Raw genomic sequence first — 25,141 nt, forward strand, 5'->3', positions numbered from 1 at the left:
TCCGGGCCTCCAAACAAACCTGCTAAAAGCTGGAGAAAATGTGGCTCTGTGAACGAACACCGGACAGCCACGCAGCTCACAAGAACGCCACCCGCAGACACCATCACCTCATCATATCTGCCAAAAGGGCCTCCTTCAAAAACCACCTAGACAACAATGCGCACAACAGCAAAGAGCTCTTCAATATCGTGAAGGAACTCTCCAACCCCAGCTCCAACACCAACGACATCCCATCCTCGCAAGACCTGTGCAACTCGCTGGACACCTTTATCCACCGCAAGATCGCAGACATCCACGACAGCTTCAACACCACGACCTCCCCGACAACCACTGAGACCTCCACCCCCACGACCACCATCCGCACCAACCGTCTGCTCTCCTGGACCAACATCAATGACAACGTCACCATCAAGATCATGAACACCATCCACTCCGTATCTCTGTCAGACCCGTGCCCACACCGCATCTTCAACAAAGCTAGCACATCCATCGCACCCCATCTCCGGAAAGTCATCAACACCTCCTTCGAGACCGCAATTTTCCCGGAGAGCTGGAAGTACACTGAGATCAACGCCTTACTCAAGAAACCCAAAGCGGACCCCAAGGACCTCAAGAACTTCCAGCCCATCTCCCTGCTCCCGTTCCCGGCAAATGTCATTGAGAAGACCGTCAACGAACAACTGACCTGCTACCTCAAGGAGAACAACATACTTGGCTCTTCCCAGTCCGGGTTCCGCAGCAACTACAGCACCGAGACTGCCCTCATCGCCGCCACCGATGACATCAAGTCCCTGCTGGACAACGGAGAAACGGCGGCCCACATTCTCCTGGACCTATCAGCCACCTTCGACACAGTCTGCCACCACACACTACGAACACGCCTCCACAACACCGGAATCCATGAGAAGGTCCTAGAGTGGACCACCTCCTTCCTCTCCTGCGGAACACAAAGCGTCCGCCTTCCCCCCTTCCGCTCCGAAGCCGCTGAGATCATTTGCAGCTTACCCCAGGGCTCATCCCTCAGCCCAACTCTGTTAAACATCTACATGGCACCGCTCGCCCACGTCGCTCGTCGGCACAACCTCAACATCATCTCATACGCCGATGACACCCAGCGGATCCTCTCCCTCACCAAGGACCCCCACACCGCCAATACTAACTTTTACGAAGGAATGAAGGCTGTCGCTGAATGGATGAGGAACAGCCGACTGAAGCTGAACTCGGACAAGACAGAGGTCCTCATCCTCGGATCCACCCTTTCGGCCTAGGACGACTCCTGGTGGCCGACCACACTGGGAACCGCTCCAACACCTACCTACCTCGCACCCAACCTAGGGGTCATCCTCGACTCCACACTCTCCATGACTAAATTGGTCAATGCCGTCTCCTCCTCCTGCTTCAACACCCTCCGCATGTTCCACAGGATCTACAAGTGGATCCCCACTGAAACGAGAAGAACTGTCTCCCAAGCCCTCGTCAGCAGCAGGTTGGACTACGGAAACACCCTCTGCGCAGGAGCCCCAGCCAAACTCCTGAGACAGCTCCAACGCATCCAGAACGCCTCTGTATGCCTTATCCTCAACATGCCTAGCCGCAGCCACATCACACCCCACCTGAGAAACCTGCACTGGCTCCCAGTCAACAAGAGGATAACCTTCAAGCTCCTCACCCACGCACACAAGGCACTCCACAACACCGGACCAACATACCTCAACATAGAACTCAGCTTCTACACCCCCACCCGCCAGCTCCGCTCCACCGACCTCACCCTCGCCACAGTCCCCCGCTTCCGATGAGCGACCTCCGATGGCAGATCGTTCTCCCACCTCGTCACCAAGACCTGGAACCCCTTACATCTACGGCAGACCAAACACCTGTTGACCTTCAGAAAACTCCTCAAGACCTGGCTTTTCATCAGTAGCAGCATTCCCCACCCCAGCGCCTTGAGACCCTCACGGGTGAGTAGTGCACCTCACAAATGATATAACTGATTGATTGATTGATTGTTTTAATCCTAGGTAATTGTTTTCTTTCACTTTCCCTCCCTTTTCTTTATAATCACACTAGCAGCCCGTCCCGACGTTGTCCGGGTATGAATTGCTGCCGGCCAGTAGAATATTGTTTTGTAGGATTTCGTTTTGATAGCATTTCTTATCTGTGACAGGCCTGTGAAACGCTCCGATTCACAGTGCACTGCTGATGCCCTTAAGAGTGCGCGTTCAGTAGTGTGTGAACTCGAGTTTCCCTACTTTATTTTTCCTTGCAATATTATATAGCGCAAACTTGACAACATGGCATGAGCACAATTTACATTACAGAAGAACACATTCATTTGTGGTAGGCACGGGGAGACAAAGCGATTTGCCTGGAATCACAGGATGTTGAGTTGATGCCGAGATTCGAACGTAGCTTCCCAGCTCTAAAGTTCGCAATTCCAGAACTTGTGGCGGGAGGTGTGTCTAAAAGTGTATGTCCGTGCTGGCCATCAATGAGAGAGACCTGTGCATTTTTCAAATGGGTGGTGAAAAAATATGAGTTTGTTGCTGGAGATGTGGGCCACCGTGCCACCAGTGTACTTACCGGGGGAGGGTAAACACCCATTATTCCGCAACTTTCTTTCCGCATACCATGACTCCGCATACTTTCATTACGAAAGTACCATGACTCCGCAATGCCATTATAACGCATGGCATTACATTTTATATGCTTTTACCATGCATACATTTACAACGAAATTTGTTGTAAATGCATATATGGTCAAAGCATGTTTTTTGAATGTTTGGATAAGGGAAGTATGGGTATAGGGGTATATGTTTTGTGGTACTGAGGTATATGTTTGGGGTGTTTGGGTATTTTAAGGGTTCAAATATACTTTTGGGTTATGGGGTACAGTGGTAGTTGTAGGGTTTAGGGATAGGTATGGGTTTTGGGGTACAGGGGTATTTTTAGGGTTCAGGGCTAGTTTTGGGTTTTGGGGTATAGGGGTATTTTTAGGGTTCAGGGGTATCTTTGGGTTTTGGGGTACAGGGGTATTTTAAGGGTTCAGGGCTGGGTTTGGGTTTTGGGGTACAGGGATATTTTTATGTTTCAGGGCTAGGTTTGGGTTGTGGGGTACAGGGGTATTTTAGGATAATGGGGTAGGTTTGGGTTTTGGGGTACTGGGTTATTTTTAGGGTTCAGGGATAGGTTTGGGTTTTGGGGTACAAGGGTATTTTTAGGGTTCAGGGGTAGGTTTGGGTTTTGGCGTACAAGGGTATTTTAAGGGTTCAGGGCTAGGTTTGGGTTTTGGGGTACAGGGGTATTTTAGGGTTCAGGGGTAGGTTTGGGCTTTGGGGTACAGGGGTATTTTTAGGATTCAGGGCTAGGTTTGGTTTTGGGGTACAGGGGCATTTTTAGGGTTATGGGGTAGGTTTGGGTTTTGAGGTACAGGGGTATTTATAGGGTTCAGCGCTAGGTTTGGGTTTTGAGGCACAGGGGTATTTTCAGGGTTTAGGGATAGGTTTGGGTTTTGGGGTACGGGGTATATTTACCGGGTTAAGATGGGTTAGTGTTTAAGGGGGTTGGGGTATTTTAAGGAGTAAGGGTGGGTTATGATTATGGGGTGCAGAGGTATTTAAAGGGAGCAGGGTGGGATTAGTTTTTAGGGTGTAAAGGGTAATAAAATAAAATAATAAAAATAATATAAATATTGCAATTTAAAAGAATACATTTTTTATTAAATTTTAAAAATGTGTATACACATATATACAAACATATATTTGATGTTTTAATAATGTACTTTTACAATGTATATGACTTTACTAAACATGCATTTGTGTTAAAATGGCATGCGTGATAAAGTCATATGCGTTGTAAATGTTTTAGAAATGATGATTTTGCGGAGTAATAGTCCGCGTTATAAAAATTGCGAAGTGATGGTATGCGGGATGTTGGTTTGCGGATATCATCACATATTCCCGGGGGAGTGATAGTCCCTTTCTTGCTATTTCCGTGGAGGCGGGCATTGTGTCCGGATGTGCGAGGCGCAAGGCCTGTGAGCAACAGAAGTGGAAAATCTCCAGTTTGCGCTTCAGGCGTCACTGGAAGTTAAGGCAAGAGAACATTTCCTGCACAATGGCCCCTGTTTGCGCTCCTTCCGGGCCTTGGGAATAGCGCCATGCCTGACCTCCATACAGTAAAGCAGGTGCATGTCACTGGGAGCGCGGGGCAAGCACATCCGGAGCTGGAATGTACAGAACCTTGAAAGAAAAAGCAATGAAATATTGGGCACAATGCTCACTTTTTTTTTCGTAATCCCGCGCCCCGCACATGCTCACGCCCAGCACACGATATGAGACATGGCATGAAGGGTGGAACGTACCATACGCCCCCAGCGTTTGTCACTCCCCCAGCACACACCCACAGCACAACGCAGACACGCCCACAAGTGACTACTTTGCTGGCACGGTTCTTTTACCTTTTAAATGTATATGGTGGGTGTCTGCATAGCCTATGTCCTTCTGCTGCAACTGCCCTTTCCAACGCTGTATTGGGTGTTGTGATTGGTGCTGTGGTTCCTGAGATTACCCGCTTCAAAGGTTTGGGCTCTCTCTTTATTATATTAGTATAGATAAAAGAGGGCCTTGAAATACATGACTTCAGGATGTGCGCTGTACAAAACCTTTTCCTGTGTTTGATTTATCAAACTATAGTGTTCATGAATTATGGGAACCCCGGCCACCTACAGGGTGCACATAACACCTGACTTGCCTCTTAGTCAAAGTTAGGTATTGTTGTCAGGGTGGAGGAGTAAAATGGATGTTTCTAAAATCATGTTTGAAAACTATCACGTCAACAAAAAAATACTTCTAAATATACTGACATAATCTGATTTGCTAAAGTGAAACGGTTCTGCATGTTATGAAAGCATTAAACCAGTGCTGCTGTTAACCAGGAAGCCTCATGTAAAAGTCAGAAGGGCTGCATGCAGCCCCGCAGTACTTTGAGTGTCACTGTTGTAAAGTAAAATCTTACTACTTCGGGCATCATGGCGCTGAATAACAGGTTTATTGGTACCCAACTCATTAGGTCTCGCCTAGGCAGTACATGCGCTTCATGCACTGTTTTGAAGAGACATGGGGCCTCATTTATGAGGCTGTGCATCACATTTACGCTGCTGGTGCGTCACTTTTTGTGACGCACCAGTGGCGTAAAAAATTTGCTTGTTGCGCCATATTTACAAAGTGACGCATCTAGGTAGATGCGTCACTTTGTATACCCTTGCACCACATTATACCTGCACCAGGTATAATGTACACAAGGGGGGCGTATGGACGCAAGGAAGGGTCGTAGAAGTGACGCAGTGAAATCTATGAGATTTCACTGCGTCACTTTTAGGACGCCGTTGCGTCAAAATCTTGTGCCTGCCTCAGAGCAGGCGTAAGACTGACACAGGCCCTTTCACATGGGGCTTGCCCCATGTGAAAGGACGCATTGCTGGGGTTGCGTCACTTTTGTGGCACACTCCAGCAATGCGTCACTTTTGTGCTTACAGATACGTCAGAAATACTGACGTATCTGTAACTCCTTGCGACATGATGCGTCATACATTAAATATGACGCATCAGGAATGTCGCAAGGAGTGCGCACAGAGAAGTGACGCATCGCTGCTTTCACGCAGCGATGCGTCATTTCTCATAAATGGGGCCCCTGGAGTTTCTAATATTTGGGCTTCAACAAACGCCCAACTTTTTGATTTGTTCCTCTTACTGCCCATTAGAAATGCTGGCTTATCAGTGATGAATAAACTTAGAAGTCCCTTCTTTAGTTCCACTTTAGAGAATGCCCCTGCTACAAGAACCCTTTCACCATGGGGCATATGTTTTCCTTCAGTGCACTTTCGCTGTGCCCTCGCTGCTGCTCCCAGTTCACTTAATCTCCCTACCCTTCCCAGAACAACAGCTCCCGCCCCTCACAGCTTGTTTGCGTTCTAAATAGTTGCTCTTCGCTCCCTCTCATGAGCTGCTGCTGCCTCCCTTTCATACATAGTACGTTAAACATCACGAATCTGCACGTATCTATTGGATGCTGTTGAGTTCTACTTATTGTGCTGTGTTTTTTGTTACATTTCTCAAACAGAGCTGAAAAAACAGACAGGAATTTCTAGTAAAACTTGCAAGCAGGGAAGCGTTGAACCAGGCCTACCGCCCAGTCGGCAGGCCGGGAGTTGCTATGTGCGCTCTACTCATTCTTCTTTGTTCAGTAGAGAAAGAAATGTACTGCATGGAAAGATGGGCTGTGCACCCAAAGCATAATGCTTTCTTCTAACAGCTACAGCCATCTGCATTCATCTTAGAAAACCCCTGCAGCTTTTTTTACAGCCAAGAAGCAGCTTCCTAGCGCAGTGAGATTGATGTGTATACAATTATAGTGTTGTCAAACTTGTTTTTTGTAGAAATATAATTCTTAGTTATTTGTAAAAGTCAAAGGATTCACAATTCAACATTTTATTGGTACATTTCAGTACTCTACTAACGTCATCATTTCAAACAGGCCAATTAAACAACAGTAAATATTACAGCACCCAGAATAATGCACTGCATTGCTCAGTGGCGTAACGAAATTTGAGGGCCCCCCCTTGCAAGGTACAATGAGGGGCCCCTGCTCCGGATTTAATCCAGAGCTGTCAGCCCAGAGTACTGTGCTGAGGGGGCCCCTTGCAGCTCAGCCAACCCCCCCCCCCCCCCCCCCCCCCCCACACCTGCACTGCTGAATCTGCGGAAGCCTGTGTTACGCCACTGGCATGGCTTTATACTTATTAAGTCCCAAAGGCAGGACCTATTGCATTGCAAATGCTTGTTTTCTGTGGAAGCATGAAAAAGAGAAGGGACCCATCAGGATTTAAACGTGTGATCTTGAGCTCAAATGCAAATCCTGGAGTAGGGCCATTAATCCAAAGAGACTCTGGACCCTGCTGGACCCCACTTCAAAAAATGCCATGCCATTTGCAGTAAAAATGTACAGCCAATGCATGGGAATGCAAATTACACACAGCCTAGAATTGTCAAGAGCGAGCTACAAAACGTTACAGTTAGAATTTTTTCATCATGTTCTCTATTGCGTTCTCCACAACACTTCTGAACATACCTTATTTATTATTTACTGGTGTCTTGCCTGTTTCCTTGCAAGTCGCAAGGTTTGGGTAATGCAGACTGCTTCAAAAGTTCTCTTCCTAGTCAAGGGCATATGAGATTGTCGATAATCACGTGTCATTATTACAAAATCGATAATATGTCTGTAGGCTGACCAGGCAAAGGCAGCTCCACTTAATAGACAACCTACATCAAAAGCATTCGGAATGAATGTTCAATTCCAATAAATTCCCCAGGGAACAATGAGTAAGAACGTGGCGGTAATCATTCCCTTATCAGCCATGTTGTTGAGGCATTAAAGGGCAGTAAATAGAAGACATGAATTGAATACACTAGAATAGGCCTTCCCGGCTGGGAGTTAGATGCTATTTTAGCATCATGCATGGGAAGGTTCATGAGCTCTAAAGGCATCATCCGGATCTCAGGCCCTAGGATCTGTGTCAGTGGTGGCTGCCTCGGAACGGAGGGGGTGAGGCGGGGGAAGATAAAAAAAATGTTGCATTTTTTTTTACCTTCGCCACTGCACGTCTCTCCGCCATCCTCACTCTGCTGCACGCAGGATGCTCCCAGGCTCCCGGACTCTCCCAGCGAATCACAAAACTGCAGGGTCTTGATTGGTCTGAGTGGCCTAGTTGGCTGCTCAGGCAGTGCCTGGGAGGCTGGGCATGCTTTCCACCAGGCTGTGCAGCACAACCAGGCGGAGAACAGGCGAAATGCGCATGACTCTTTGGCCGACCCAGGAGGGCCTGGCCAAACAGCCCCGCCCCTACCAGGTTCCAGTCCTGAATCAGAACAATAAAATGATAATGTCTTGTTATCATCATTTTATTTTTATTTTTTGCGCTGCTCAAATAGCAGTAGGCGACGCTCCTCTGCCTTAGTGGAGGAGCCGCTACTGATCTGTGTCATGCATTTGCAACATTGGTACCCATTTGTCACTCATCATTTTCTAATTACTTACTACTAATTAATGTTCTTCTTCATTCACTAATCTTTGCTCCTCCCTCTGTTTAATGTTCATTTTGTTAATGAGCTGTTATGTGCTTACTTTTTCCTATAGTCTTTGCTAACTTTTTTTTATTCCGCTTCAGTCAACAACTGTCACTCATCTTCTATTTACTTTTTGCCTTATCACATCACTCACTCGTCACCTCATGATATCAAGCACACTCGAATCCTTCTTGGTGCAAACACATTCCTCTCATTAATTCTCTCACTGGTAACATGAAATAGTTAATATTCAATTTAATATCACAAATTATGACTAGCACGAGAAAACAAGGACAGCAAAACCAAAACAACAGCTTAACTAGGAAACAAAGGTGATAGTGAGACACAAGAAGTATGACAACAACTGGGCAAATTATTATAGCTAAGTTGAAGGGTAGCTGATATGTCCAGAGGAAACTGGCACACTAATTGAAAACACTTATATTTAATATTTTACACAGAGTTTGAGCCCTAGAGTGGGTCAGTGTACATCAACAAGCTAAGAGGGCTTGCTGTTTGACTGGGGTTGAGATCTACCAAGATTCTGTCCCATCTGACTACATTTTTCACTTTCCCCCTTTCTATTTCAGGCCTCGTCCCACCTCGTCATCCAAGCTGGGGCGGATAGTGAAAGCAAAGCCTTCCAGTGGATTGATATTGCTCTTTTAGCCAACAGCAGAACCAGTCAACAAATTGCAATTTGATTTGCCTGTCTGATCTAGATGTGACCCCAACATGCAAAGTTTTTGGTTATGTAAGTCCATTTTTGGGGTCCATCTGCTTTTCTGGTCAGTTTACTTCTTCCAATATTCTGCAGCACTGGATTGAGCCTTGCCTTGTAATTAAAGGACCCAGTCACCTCATTGCATTTAGGGTATGTGCATTGCACCTGGGGAAGAATGTTATTCAACCAAGCTGGTGTCAGTTATGTCTGCTGCACATAACTGAATTGGAGTACTTTAAACTTTGCGTTTCATGAGACTTTAGGTGTGTGTTGAAGCACAGCCGCGCCCTCACTGACTGTGAGCTCCATGCCAAGGTCACAATCCCACTTGGTTCTCACACAGGTCCTCTTGGTGTGGGTCTCTAACTTCTCTATGCAATGCTGTTATTGTGTGGCAATGCCACCCTGCATCATGGTCAAATATATCACCTTGGCCATCCAGGGTCTTTCGGTCAGCGTTTCCCACGCCCTCTCTGCCACCTTATACAATGCTGTGTGTTCTAGGAACTACCCAACTAGGATAACATAGCGTTCTCTGAGCTCTGTAAATTTTGAGAAATTCAGTGATAAGCTGACCTACTGTGTCAATTCCGGCTCTGGACCAAGTCTGCCAGTCGTATGTGTGCCCCCGTCGATTCAGTTTGGCATGCACCATGTGGTCAGCTCTGTAGAGTGTGCCTGCAATCTTCTTTTGTATCTTCCGCTATCGTCCCTAGCTATGCTTGCCAACCTTCAACAGCATTGACACAATGTTACATGGTTTGTCATCCACAGATATATTCCACTATCTGAGTATTTTCCAATTTTTGTTGCACAAATGTGAGCTCTGAGGCTTCTGTCTGGCTCGCCTAAACCGGTGTCCATTGAATATGGGTTGACGAAAACTGTGACTCAAAACCTGGCACTACTAAGCCCACTTCCTTTATGGGCAGAAATATCTTCTCCAAGGAAGCTCAGAGTCTCAATACCAACTCAGCAAGAGCGATACAAAGGTATAAGAACCTCGGCAGTTGTACCACTTTGCACATGCCACTCTGCATATTAGTGTCAGAGGGATTCTCCTCCATAAACTCGCTGATGTCCTAGTAGAAGCAAGCACCCGACAAGAATTGCCTGTTAACGCATCATTTCAATGCCTGTGTATGTTACTTCCCAAGTACTTGAAAGATTGGTGCTCAAGCATGAGTCCCAGTGTGACTGGCTGGAAAGCTACTCATTCTTTCCTCTGTAAAATAGGTAATATGCATGACTTCAATTAAAATTGTCACTCTCCTGGCTGCACCAAGTATGGTAGGATGTTCTTGATCGTATTATCTAATACCTTCAATAATGTTTGGCAACCTATAGTTAACATCAACATGAGTTGATATTTCAAGCAGGGTAAGTGGTCTCTAACAGCCTGATTCATGATGTAAAATTGCGCCCGCAATCGCTGCGAAAATGCAATTGCGGGCGCAATTTCCGTAATCGGCATTCAACATCAAAATAGCGAAATCGCTAACACATAAGAGCGAATTCGCTATTATATTCGCAGAATCCCGGTAGGCGAGCATTAGCGAATCGGAAAATGCGACAAACCATGGATTCTGCGAAATAAATAGCGAATTCGCTATATAATCACAATCGGCATTCATGAAAAATCGCTAATAGCGAAAACCCAAAAATCGCTGTTAGAGCCGCACAAATTAAGGACAACTCAAAGCAGGTGGTAACCATAAAAGCCATGAAAAAATTACATTTAAAAAACCGTTGGCCAATCACCTACAGGTTCAGGCCTGACCAATCACACATAAGGACAATCATCAGCAGCATTCGGAGTTCCACAATGCCAGGAATGTACATGGTGGTGAGGCGTCGAAGGCTACAGCGAGCAGCACGGAGGAGACGCAGGATCCAGGACAGGATTTTCCGCCAGCGGGTCACCTTGCTGGGCCAAACCAGAGAGCAGATATATGCAAAATACAGGCTGAATGGGGAAATGATAATGCAGCTAATACAGGACCTTGACCCCCTGATGCAGCACCCAACAAGCCGTACCAATGCGGTGCCTACACATGTGCAGGTATTGTGTAGCCTGCACCTCCTGGCCTCCGGGAGTTTCCAGGGGATAGTAGCGGCTGCTGGGGGGATATCCCAGCCCACCATGTCACGCTGCCTCCACACTTTTGTTGACGCCATGCTCACCCAGCTACACCGTCACATCAAATTTCCCACGAGCCAACAGGAATTGGACTTGACCAAGCTACAATTCTACAATGTAGCCCATTTTCCCCATGTACTCGGATGCATAGACTGTACCCAAGTCGCCATCTGCCCACCAGCTGCCATGGAGTATATGTTCCGCAATAGAAAGTCCTACCACTCCCTGAACATACAGATGGTCTGCAATGCTAAGACATACATCACTGACATTGTCGCCCAGTACCCAGGGAGTAGCCATGACTCCTTCATATTCCGGCACAGCGGCCTCCACTCACGACTGGTCAGGGGAGAGTTTGGGGAAGGACACCTACTTGGTAAGTACACTTTGTCGACAATGTCACATTGCTATGAAGTAACTGCGCATGACAGGCAATCACCATCTGCTCCTCTCATTCAGGTGACAGTGGCTACGCCCTCCGTGAATACCTCCTGACCCCTTACCTCAACCCTGCTACACCCCAGCAACGGCGCTACAATGTTGCACACATACGGACAAGGAATTGCATAGAAAGGACATTTGGCCTGCTCAAGAGCAGGTTCCGCATACTGCACAAGACAGGTGGGGCCATGTATTACAGTCCTGCAGTGTGCTGCCGCATTGTGCTGTGTGCGCAATACTACATAACATTGCAACCAAGCGCCGGATACCTGTCGACATCTCTGGCAGTGAATCTGAAGGGGACGACCGGCCACCTGCACATGCGCACCATGCACGCGGGGAGAACCCAGCTGAAGGCCACAGACATCGCAACCACATCACAGTGAATAGTTTCTAGTGCACCCTCTTCCCTCACCCCACAAATCACAAATGCATGCAAAATGTAATAATGACACAACGCTAATGTGTGCTGCAAAAGAAATATATTTGTTTCAATCACAAAAATGTTACCAGTACAATAATCTTCTACTAACAGTATTACTGCATACTGCAGTGTCAAAGGACAGGGCAGGCTTATAGTCAGCCTGTGCCTGTAAGTGTCAAATGCAGTCAATTGCGCCTCCTGCGCGTTCCGCCCAAGCGCCTCTGAGGCTCATCCTCCTCCGGGGCATCTGTACCTGCCGTGGGCCTGGTGCTGCGCCTGAGTGGCGGGACTTGTGAGGCAGAGTGGCTGCTGATGCTGGATGCCCCCTCACTGACATCATCACCCTCAACAGTGGCAGGTAGAGCAGGAGGGTGTAGTGCCGTAACCGCCGTGGTCAGGTGCTCCAGGACCCTGGTCATGTCCTCACAGCACTGGACGAGTTGGTGCTGCTGTGCTAGTGACCGCCGCGACAACTGTGAAGTTGCATTGGCTGCAACATAATTGGACCTGCTGTAGGAGGCCAGCCGGCTCATGAGCTGATGGTGGCGCCGGCGTGCTGCACTGCGCTGAGTAGTCATCGCAGCAGTGTTGGCCTCCATGGCTGCAGTCATGCGGGCCATTCCCTCCCCCACGCCTGCCGTGGCTGCAGTCATGTTGTCCATGCGGTCCCCCATACCTGCCATGGCCGCCGTCATGCGGTCCATGCAGTCAGCCACTCCGGCCACATTGCGCCCAATCTTGTGGAGCTGGAGCTGAATGGCACCTTGCTGCCGTGCCTGGCGCTGATGGATTCTCAACATGCGTCTTTCGACGCTCATACGCGCCAGCCCCTGTCCATTGCCCCTCCTGCTGATTGCTGCAGTGGTGTGCTGGGGAGACCTGCCACGCCTGCTCTGTTGGCCTGACACTGTGGCTGGCCGCTGTGTTGCAACTGTCGCGGGCCCAGATGTTGTAGCACCAGCTGCTGCTGGTGTCACAGCAGGCGTTGCTGGTGCGGCAGGGACTGGAGGCACACTAGTCGCGGCCTGGCTGCGGCTCTAGGTGGTGCGCCAGATGCAGGGGGCACAATAGTCGCTGGCCTGGCTGTGGCTGTAGGTGGTGCGCCAGACGCAGGGGGAACACTGCTGGTGGACCTGGCTGCTGGTGTTGTTGCAGCGGCAGGGGCTGGTGCCTGTGTTTGTGGTGGCACCTCCTCCTCCTGGGCCTCCTCATCAATTTGCAGCCTTTCGCTGTCGCTGCTTTCAGCGCCACCTGTGAGGGTAAGTGGACGATCATTAGTTGCATGTATCTGTCAGACGTGCAGTTGCTAAATGCATGCTGGGTGACATTCCCTGAATGGCTGTGGCTTTGCGTACTTTGGAACCTGTCTGGCTGCATTGTAGTACTACTACATTGTGGCCACACTACATCTCCCACAATGCTTCAGGGCATTCCCTGATGTGCAACAATGGCATGACTATGGGACATTATGGGAGCCTATTTGGTCATGGACATTCATAGGGGACAGGGTCGCAGTCGCATGCCACTTACCTTGGGTGTCTTGGGTGGTGCGGGATGAGTCCAGAAGTGTGAAGCCAATGCACGCCTCCCTCTCAAGGGTGTCTTCCACCTGGTCCTCCATGGGTGTGTTAGGAGGGACTGTAGGTCCGCCACCTCCAGTGCCCGACGACTCTCCAAGGCGCTCCGCCACCTTCTCTTTGGCACGACCTCGGAGGTCGTACCATCTTTTTTTCAGTTCGTCTAGTGACCTATCCGCCACACCCACGGAGTTGACGGTGGAGGCTATTCCCTGCCAGATCCTCCTTTTCTCCTGCTCCGGGACCCTCCTGGAGTCTTTGCCAAACAGTTTGGCATGGTTGGCCACCACCCCTTCAATCAAATGTTCGAGCTCCTGCTCTGAAAATTCGAGCTTCCTCTTCCGCCCTGTGGTGTTGCTGGGGCCAGGAACAGGTTCCTCTGACATGGCAGCAATGTTGTTCCAGAGTACAAATCACCAGTAGATTAGCAGCAGCTCTCCCACTTGCTCCCTCGAGGTCTGCCTCACTGTGGTGAATGGGGGTGGGAACTGGCTGCTTCCTGGTTGTGATGTCATCACTGTGCTCGAAATGCGACTTCCCATTTTCCCAATCTCGCGATTTTGCGATCTCGCAATTAGCGATATTGCTAATAGCGATATCGCTATTTGCGAGATCGCAATCCCGACGCGGGTAGCCGGAAATAGCGATTTTTCTGCGATTATCGGTAATCGCAAACGGAATTTGCGCCCGCGTGCGAATCGCATTTTTTTATCGCTAATCTTCATGAATTCAGATTTGCGATTTCTCAATAGCGATTCGCAATTTTTCGCTATTTGAGAATCGCAAATCCCGTTGTTCATGAATCAGGCTGATAATGCCTTAGGTAGTACCACAATTATTTCCTCCCGAGGTCTGGGCAGTAAAGTTACTTCATTGTTAACTTCAACTTTCAGCTCTAACAACCAGTGGCGTAGCATGGGTGGGGCCACAGGGGCAGTAGATCCGGGTGCTAAATTCTTAGGCGCACAACATTTTAAAAGAAAAGTGAGAGGAACTTGCCTCACTCCAGGCCCTGGCAACCCACACTACTCCTCTGCTAACAACCATTTTGCAAATTGGAGGTGGACATTTCTATATCATTCTGCTTGGAATCTGTCACTCATTGGCATTTTCCCCACTGCCAACTGCTTAAGTTCCTCTTTCATTTCTTCCAGTTAGAGCAAGGTTTCCAGTTCTGTGGCTTGTCCAGGAGTCAATCTGTGGAGTTGAGCTGCACATATGTAAGCCTTCTGTGAGTCGTTACTGACTGCCTTCTATCGAGCGTGTATTTGTTTATAATCTTAACTAATTATGTCCATCTCTGCATGTAGCAAGTGACCATCTCCATGTCCACTAGACAGGTCTGTTAAGTAACATGGCTAACTGAGTCAGCAGTCACGCTGCCTAATGCCCTGCAAATGTATATTGGGCAATATGCTCTTTTGAGGCATGTAGCCATAATCTATCACACGTCTCCTTGTGTGTTCATCTTTTGTATGTCAGTTCCCGTAATTTGTATTTGAAGTTCATGGCTTCATCATCCAACTGATGCAGCTCTTCCTCTATCTTGCCCAGTTGGTCCTGTAGAGTCACTTACAGTTCCCTCATGGTTTTAATGCAGATTCCCCATATGTAACCCTTGAAAGCCTCCCCTTCAGTTGAGATATTAACTGTGGAGTCCTCATTAACCCTAGAATAGTTTTCTATTTCATCCATCACAGTGCTTGTATATACTGTATCTTTGAGTGCCAGCAGTGACTACTGCCAATCGGAGATTCCAGGAAGTACTCTCCCCCCTTGTAGCCTTATCATTAATGTGTTGTGGTCAGACAGTGTTCTCACTAGATACTCTGCTCAGTAAATGTAACTGCAGAGGTGCACAGTTGCAAAAAACACCTATGCGAGTGAGAGAGTCATGGATTGGACAGTAGTGTGAATATGCAGCCCTCCACATATCTATCAAGTCCCAATTTTCTGTCTAGGCAGACATTTTCTCAGACTGCCACCTGCAGCAGTGTGTGGTAAGCGGGTTGTGACCTGTCCACATTGAGTTTGTAACTCAATTAAAGTTGCCTCTCAGTAATTGTTTTTCTAGTGTCTAGTCAATATTGGGGTGATTATCTGTAGCACACCGACTTGTCCAGTGATAAAAAGCCAACGGCCAGATTCATGAAAGACCCGTTTTGCGAGTCTGAAATAGCGATTCATAAGGAATCGCTATTACAGACTCACAAAACGGGATTCATGTAGGAATCGCAAAATTAAATGCGATTCCTACAGATTCCTTATTTGCGATTAGCAAATTGCTAATCGCAAATAAGGAATAACTCCCCATTCATTCCTATGGGCCAAAAGGCCCATAGGAATGAATGGGGAGTATTCCTTATTTGCGATTAGCAAAGGCCCATAGGAATGAATGGGGAGTATTCCTTATTTGCGATTAGCAATTTGCTAATCGCAAATAAGATAGCGATTTGAAGGGTGCCAGGGGTGTCCAAAGGACACCCTGTAGCACCCCTTAAATGCACATTTCAACAGGTGTTGCGCACACACATGTCCTAAGGACAGTTTTCGCTATTTACCACGAGGTTTGACCTCACGGTAAATAGCGGCCGAAATTTGCGAATTCGCAATTTTAAAATGTTTCAAGAATAGCATTTAAGGAATCTCTAATAGAGATTCCTTAAATGCTATTCCTCGCTAATTTGCGAGGTTCTAAATAGCGATTTTTGCATTTGGGATGATGAATCCCAAATGCAAAAATTGCACTCGCAAAGGGCCAGATTCTCAGAATCTGGCCCTTTGCGAGCGCTAATATGATTGATGAATCAGGCTGCAAATGTTTTAGCTGTATGTTTTCAAGATGGTGGTCTGGTGCCATACTCTACTGGCGTATGCAGAGTAGTATGCATAAAACAGCAGACTTCTCCACTTGTGTTGCAGTTTCTTCCCCTCTTTCGCAATCATGGGAGTTTCCCGTAATAAGGACCTCTCACATCTTTAAGTAGGTATGCAGATACGCAACACTTCCTAGACCAACAGTTGCGTACTCTTTGACTCCTGTAAACACATGGGCAGGGACAAGATCTGTTCAACTATGTTTAATTCCAACCTAAAGCCAATGGGAAATCTTTGAATATCAGTATGCTCCTAACCAGAAATATCACATTTCAAGCCTTGAATGACTTTTAATCATATTTCTTTTTTTACGTTTTCTCTCTTAATTCAAGTTCATTGCCATTTTGCAAATTTAGTCCAATAGGCTGATCCGGTCTTGATGTCTTTCCCCCGTCACTTGGTTGATCCCCTATAGATGAGGTTCTGGGAACTGAAGAACTCTTTATTCTATGAATTTTCCTTTGGGATTTTTTGATGATCTGATACAACCGTTGCTCTTGAAGAAGTCTCTTTTTCTGAGATTCTATGGGACAGCTTGCGGTTTTGGGTATAGCCCAGTTCTCAAGAAAGTCATTGAACAGTAGACCTATACCACCTTCAGAGGCTCCTGTTATCATCTGGTCTGCTTTTGATGCTGAAACTTGTTCCAACAAATGCGTGGTTAAACTCATGTTGTCAGAATTCAAGTTTACTGCAGTATATGCTCGTCTACCCATTGCTTTTTTGCAATCATCAAGGATTGTGCTAATTACTTCTGGGACCTCTCTGAGCATTGAAATGATAACTGAGAAATTTCTTATCTCATTGGAGAATGCATTACTCAAGCGATTTTTCACCACGCTCTCCATTACAAGCATACATGAATCAATAGTAGCGATATTTGATGACATTTTCCAAAGTATTTTTGTTTGCTCATCCAATTTTAGTTTGCGCGAAAAGGGGATTACCTCACATGGTTCCTGTACAGCATGGACTGAAAAGTCAAGGCCATGCAGGAACTCTGTGCATCCACACAGGGAGGAACATGTTATGCCCTTCTGTGTATATGCACATGCAGAGGATCCTTTCCTCCAGGGTTGACATGGAGGAGAAACCTCCATGTCACTCCAGGCAGAGAACAGACTTTTAGTCCACAGTGGTCCTGCCAAGCATATTGCCGCCTCTGACCACTGTGCCAGCTCCAAGGAACGGGGGTTCCCCGCTGCGGCAATGGACCCAGGGCCGTACGACTGCCCAACTCGTAATGAATTGGTCTGACTACTGGTGCGGCTGTGGCTGGACCGCCACCACGGGTCTGGCAGCCCTCATACCACCAGACGTGTAATCAGGCCCACAATGTACATAATGGCAAGAATTAGTTGCTCCAAGGGAGGTTCTGCTGGAAGATGATTCGCAAATTTGTTGTTACTGTGCTGGGGTGGTTGTTATCCAAAGGTCCCTACCATCAAGGAGCTATTTGGGCAAACATTGTCGGACCAAAAACTTCTATTGTAGCTATCCACTAAGCCAAGGACTTTTTCATCCAATTCAAATGAGATGTCAGACTCCCAACAGAGGCATCAGTGGCGTATTTGTGGGTTCTGAAAAGGTCAGACAATGAACACCGGTCGCCCTCCTTGGTCTTATCAGATGGACTATTTAATGCTGTACCTGTTGGCTCAAGGCTGCTATTACCCCCTGCATCATAATCCTGGTGGACAGCTGCAACAGTTGTAATTTGATACTTTGTTGGTGCACAGTCCCTCTTCATTAAAGGAAAGCCAGTCTCAGTACTGCAATGGCGTGTAGAAGATTTTGACTGCTGCTTGGAGCTGTTTAACTCCTGCTCATGCTTTAACGCCTGCTTGGAGAGTGGAACAATAACTTTACTAGTGACATCTTCGAAGGTTAGTTTCTGGACTCTCGGAGAAGGTGCATTGTTTTCCAGGACTATTTGTTAGGACTCATTGCTAATTTGCAATTCGATAGACCAGCAATCCTTGCTCTATCTAGCAGCCGTATTTACAAAATAATTGATGATTTTATTTCGCGACAGCTGCATTGGTACAGTATGGGCAAATGTTTGCTCATGTGCGCTAGTTGTGCAGCCTTGGGACCTTTTGGCAATGCCCTTGCCTTAGCCTTGCCCCTCTTTGAGCTGGCTCTCCGGATGACACAGACTCTGCTGACATAAGAGGGGGAAAGTGTGTGGGAGAGGTCGGAGAGGAAGGTATAGGCTTATTTGCCTTGTGTAATATTCCAGGGAGGACTTTTTACAACATCAGAGGCTGACAGGGATCTTTTTGCCTCATGAACACATGTGCAACATGCGGCATCTGTAGAAGCCCCTTCTGTAATGCTTATTTGGGAGCCTTGAGTGTGAAACTTCAGCCACCACAGAGACCGTTCTGTCCTCTTAAACATCCTCAGTAAGCACCATTATATTGGGTGAGCACTGTTTCAAGCCCTGCACTTTCATATTTTGCCTCTTTATTCTGGCTGCTCTTATCATAGTTCTTGGAGCCTTCGCCAACTGCAACAGGGTTGTGTGTGTTAGGCCGTCTTCACTGGTGTGTGACCCTTCTGTCATTATGGGTCTTACCATCCATGGACATGAGCACCCTCCAACTAGTGAGGGATTATAAAGACCTGTCAGGCCCCTTTCCTGGCACTGAACAACAAGTCCACGAATATTCACAAATATTCCACCTGTTCCAACTGCTCCAACATACCACAATTTCCACTTAGTTAGAACTTACAAAAAAATTGGTCAAAAGTTGGTTACCATGTAACTGAAGCTGTAATAGCAATGATAGGAGTATCCTCATTAGTAGCCTCTAGCAGAGCATTTTTACTACAGCGTATCTACAGCAATATTGATGCTCAGTTTATCTAGGGAGGGGTGGAATAGGGAATAGAACACCCACCGGATTTGATACTGAAATAACTGGTGATGTCACTTGTATCTCATCTGCTGCAGGCTGCCCACCAGCCGCACCCGGGCCACCTACCAACTTAACCCTAACAGATCAAATCCTTTCCTAGCCCCTTCGCCAACCAACTCCCACACAACACTGCCGCCCCCCTCTCTCCCCTACAGCACCACAACAACCCACACTCACCAGTTAGACAATTAATAATGTGCTGGTATTTCTATTGTTTTAGAGCACTATGAGTGTTTGCCGGGCTATGCCTCAAAGTCACCTTACCCCTTTCTCTCTCCCATTGTCAACCATGCCCAGTGTAAGTGAGATAGGCACCTTTGCCAGGGTGTGGACATGCTGTGCTTTGCCCAAGGTTTGTGCCCTCCTTCTTACTGTTCTTCTCCATCTCAAATTTTAGGAATTGAAACTTCCTTAACTTAAAACTCCCACCCTGGACCTAGCATTGAACTGCCCTCTGACGAAATAGTAAATAAGGGTTCAATTACTGATGGTGAACGAGTATACTAGTCATATAAGCCCTTGCTCAACGTCTCCCTATTGCTTGTCTTTGATATATAATAAGGGGCATTAATATTAACCAGATAAATAGCATTTCAGTTCTGTGTACTACTACACGCCCTAGTAGACACTGTTAACCCAAGCATTAATGCAATCATTAATTCTTCATTGACCACTGCCGCCATCCCGCCCGAATGGAAAGTAGCCGCGGTAAAACCTCTGCAAAAAAAACCTTTGGCTGACCCCACCGTGCTCTCTAACCTCCGCCCTATTTCGCTGCTCCCACTTCTCTTCAAACTTACCGAGGCAGCGGTAAATAAACAACTGACCAGGTATTTGGAGGACAACGAAATCCTTCACCCTAACCAAGCAGGTTTTAGAGCAAAACACTCCACAGAGTCAGCACTATTACACACGGCAGAGACACTTAAGATTGCAATGGACCAAGGAAAAAAGGCCGTCCTGGTTCTGCTAGATCCCTCGGCGGCCTTTGACACGGTCTCACACCCCGTGTTAATTGGCCGCCTAGCAGAAGCAGGAATAGCAGGAACCGCCTTAGAATGGCTAAAAAACTTTCTCAGCCATAGGAAGCAAGTTATCACATTCGGAAGTTACTGCTCTGACGAAAAAGCGTTAAGAACAGGAATACCACAGGGCTCCAGCTTGAGTCCAATACTTTTTAACCTTTACATGACACCCTTAATAGAGCTAATTACATCCTTCCACATTAGTACGATATCCTACGCTGATGATACTCAGCTCATCCTCGTCTTAGATAACAACACCACAAAGGCAGAGGAAAATCTGAGAGTTTGTCTTGCCGCAACTTTTGATTCAATGAGAAATCACCATCTCAAATGTAATTCAGGCAAGACTGAAATTCTTCCCTTTGGCCAACAAAACCTTTTTTCCCCCAAAATCTGGTGGCCTCAGGATGCTGAAGCCCCCCCAAATACCATCACGACGGCCCGCAACCTTGGGATACGGTTTGATGAAGCCCTATCGTTTAGACAACAAGCAGGCATTGTGGCAGGGTCTTGTTTCAACATAATTAAGGGCCTCAGGAGGTTCTTTGACCTTCTCCCCCTTACAGCCAGAAAGACGGTAGTGGTGGCCCTCATTACGTCTCGCCTAGACTACTGCAACAGTCTTTATGCAGGCTCCAGTAAAGCTGTATTGCACAAATTGCAGATGGTCCAGAATGCCACCGCCCGTCTCGTGCTGAGATGGCCTAGGAAGTCGTCTGCTTCAGCAGCACTTAAAGCCCTTCACTGGCTGCCGATCCATAAAAGGGTGCTTTTTAAAATTTTACTGATCACCTACAGAGCCTACTATCAGTTGGGCCCCACCTATTTGTCCAGAAGGTTCGGAAGATACGCACCATCTCGCTCATTGAGATCCTCCAACCTAAACCTACTTGTTATTCCCAAATTCAGACTCACCACTAAAGGAGGTAAATCTCTTGGAGTATTAGGAGCAAGAGCCTGGAATAAGCTCCCACTCGAATTGCGTCAAATTCCATCAGAGAACCTTTTTCGAAAGGCTCTCAAAACCTGGATTTTTAAGATCCCTGATGCCTCCTGTTTAGCATTAATTTGACTTTCCACGTCAGATAGACCGATCATCTGGTCCCTTTCGCTCTTTCCCTCAGTGACACGTATGACCAGCGCCAAGATGCTCCATGGAGTGTAGGTCGCGCTTTATAAATACAATATCATATCATCATATCATATGCACAGGTATGAGCAAGACAGAAGGCGCATGCCTTGCCTTCACCACTCCAGGGTAGCAGTGATCTCAGTCTCAGGCTCTGTCATTGGAACATCACACTCACAGCTTTGCTTTACCCCATTCTTTGGCGTGTCTATGCTGCTTGCACCCATGTTCTGGGCCACAGAAACTCTTAGTACACATAGTTCATCCATATGCAAGCGTTTTTTTTGAGTTGGTACTCCTCCATTGTATTTGATAAAAGTAAGCAGAAAGAAAGAGTTTGAGTCCTCTTTTTAGAAACAGCTTAGTGTATTTATTTTCAATAAATCTTCTTTAAGAAAAATCCAATTAGTTCAGAATCTCATTGAACAAAGGATTTCAGCCGACACGTGTTTCACCCGTTGAGTCGAGTCGACCAGGGCTTTTTCAAGGCTGAAAGTATAATAATGAGTCAATGTTATATATATAATGTTATATCAGAGTGAAGATGTCATTAAAGTTTTTTTTTTTAAGTTTTTTTCTTCGTATACACCGGTGCAGTGGAAGTGCTTGTGCAAGGTGAAGTGATTGATGGAGAAATAGAACAAGAAAGCAGGGGGAGGGAAGTGAATGAAAGGACATAAAAAGAAGAAGAAAAAGAGAAAGGAGGAGGAAGAAGGAGAAGTCTTGCAATTAGTAGATGTTAATGTGGTTTTTGCTAATGCATTTCAGTTTTATTAATTGTGATATGAAGTCTATTATCAAAGCGAGTTAGCAAAGTAGCAGAGTGTCTTTGCATCATGCAGGGTGGGGTCTTATCATGCTTGTTTTTTGGTATTCAAGATATTTACCATTTTAACATACATCGTATTTCATACAAACATTTAAGCACTTTCATCTTGTCAGAAAACATAACATTGTCATTTATACATTGAATTGGATTGTAAGTACCTTCTGTTATAATGTAGTTGTGCAACATAAGAAAATATATAGTCTCAAATGAGGCGTATCACATCAGGTTTCAGCATTTCTTGCACGGATGTTTGTCTAGCAAGTGAGTAAGCAGAAAAGGGACAAATGAAATAGATACAGGGCAGTTCGACAGTAATTAATCTAACGAGAGCAGTAAAAATCAGTTGAGATTGGTAAAGTCAATAGAAGAAACGGGATCTAACCCAACTATATGGTCTTTTTATTTTTATTTTATTTTTTTATTTATTTTTGCGTCTTTTATATAGCGCAAACTCGACCTGAAGGTATTGGAGCTCTTTACATGAGCACCGCATTTACATTACACATTCAGGCACGGGGAGATTAAGTGATTTGCCCAGAATCACAGGATGTGGACGCGACCTTGAGGCTCGAACCCTGGTTTCCAGCACCAGTGTTGGGCGTTTAGCAAATAAGTTTGGCTATCTACGGACACAGATTTCCATCTCTAGTAAAGGAACAGACGCTTAAAAAGGACAGCATCATTTTAACAAGCATTTACAATGCAAGTGTCCCTCCTTTGCAAAAGTTAGAGCTATTGGCATTGTAAATGACAAAATTGTTATTTATATGTTGGTTTTGGAAACAGATAAATAAATGGCATTGTCATTTACAATGCATATAGCTTAATCTCTTGCATATGCGAGACCTATTGCATTTGCACCCCCACACACACACACAGAGCCACACACACACAGAGCCACACAGAGCCACATACACACAGAGAGCCACACAAACACAGAGAGCCACACACAGAGCCACACACACAGAGCCACACACACACACACAGCTACACACACACACACACACACACACACAGCCACACACACAGAGCCACACGCACACAGAGCCACACACACACACAAACAGCCACACACACACACACACAGACACACAGAGCCACACACACAGAGCCACACACACAGCGCCACACACACACACAGCACCACACACAAACACAGCGCACACACAAACACACAGTGCCACACACACACACACAGCGCCCCACACACACACACACACACAAACAGCACCACACCCACACAGCGCCAGGTGTGAGGGTGAGGGGATGTGAGGGTGAGGGTGGGTGAGGGTGAGGGGGTATGAGGGTGAGTGAGGGTGGGTGAGGGCGAGAGGGTGAGCAAGGGTGTATGTGAAAAACAAAAATATTTGTGAGCCAAACACTACTGTCTTTTGCCAGCTCAGACTGCATGGGCCTGCCATGTTTTCTGCCATATCTCCAAGACCCTCAACGAGTGGCCCCTTTTCTCTCCACCACATGCTACTTAGAGTCTCCTGCAAGCGATTGCGTTCTTAGAACATTGTCTGTACTGTTCGTTTTTGTCGGTATAGGCCAATGGGATATGCCTCTGCAAAGTCACCCCCCTTCCCTGGTATGTGAGGTTCTGTAAATCACAAATTCGTTCATGCTCAGCCTCCATTTTGTGATCGCCGCCATTTTAGGTTGCCCTCACTCAGGCAGCTTGGCGAACGCGATGTTTTTGTCGTTTCTGCTTTGCGTGTCAGGTGGCTTCCTCGCCTATGTTTACTAACGAGTGTCAGGGTCTGGCCAAGTGCACTAATTCCTGTCTGAGCTGATTAATCCCCGTCCGGACTACATGTCATTTCACACCATTGTTTCCTTTAAGTTATCTTATCTGCTGTCCTTCGCTACATGTCTCACGCATTCTCCTGTTTCTCGACTGTCCTTCTACAACACGCAGCTCTGTTTTCTCTGCTTGTAAATCGAATTGTGTGGATTCACTTGTGATTTACTTAAGGGGCCGAATGACAAACAGAACCGGGAACTTGAGTTGCTTTGGTCTTAAAACATTGTCTATAACATTTGCCTATAGCTCATGCTTGTGTGTGATTGCATTTTGCATTGTAATGTATCATATATAAACCTTTGCGCCACGGAGTTAAGTGGCAGTCTCTTTTGAACCTCATTGCACTGACGACTTCTAAGACCACTATACTAACTGCAGCTAATAAATACCATCTTCTACGCCAGACGAAGAGTCCGTGTCTTTGTGTTTTGACAAGGCAGGTGAACCCCGGGGATTTAGGTGTACCCTGCGCCGCCAGGCCTTAAAGCTGCGGTTCTCCAACTGGCACTTCAGCTGTAGCGGTTGAGCCCGAGGGTCGTGAGGAGCCCCGCAAGAAAACTCCGGAGGAAGCGCACCACGTGATCGACCCCTGCATGTCGGAAGTGGACCGAAGGTCTTTGACGGCGCAGCTACTCCTCTCCGACGGCTGCTGACGACTGCTGCCCTGACTGTCGCCCTGCCTTGGACCCTTCTGAAGTTTTGGTAGAGCGAGACGATAGACGGACCTTCGCTGGTGCAGAATGATTCTTAGTAAAGTATTTGGTGGGTCGCTCCCACAGACCTTTGTTGTTTGTGATCAGTCTAGAGAAGTGACAATGCCTGGACTGAGTAAGTTCAAAAGATTCTGTTGTTTGGGTTGTACGAGGGGTTCCCAGTTGGAGGAATCATGTCTGATCCCGCCGGTTGGAACTCCCACTTATGAGCTCTATTCGAAACATGGAATTGGTCCCATTACCTTTAACGAGACATGGGTCCGATATACGAAAAATAGTGGAGTTTTAAGATGGCCCCAAAATGGTAGCTTTGACCCTGCTATATTAGATAATTTGGAAATAATTCTGTTTAGAAGAGAAGCCCGGCCGGCTATGTTTGACTCCTTTCGCCTTTGGCGTAAAGAAGCCAAA

This window comes from Lissotriton vulgaris, chromosome 5 (assembly GCF_964263255.1).
Source record: "Lissotriton vulgaris chromosome 5, aLisVul1.2, whole genome shotgun sequence".
In the NCBI taxonomy this organism is placed as follows: domain Eukaryota; kingdom Metazoa; phylum Chordata; class Amphibia; order Caudata; family Salamandridae; genus Lissotriton; species Lissotriton vulgaris.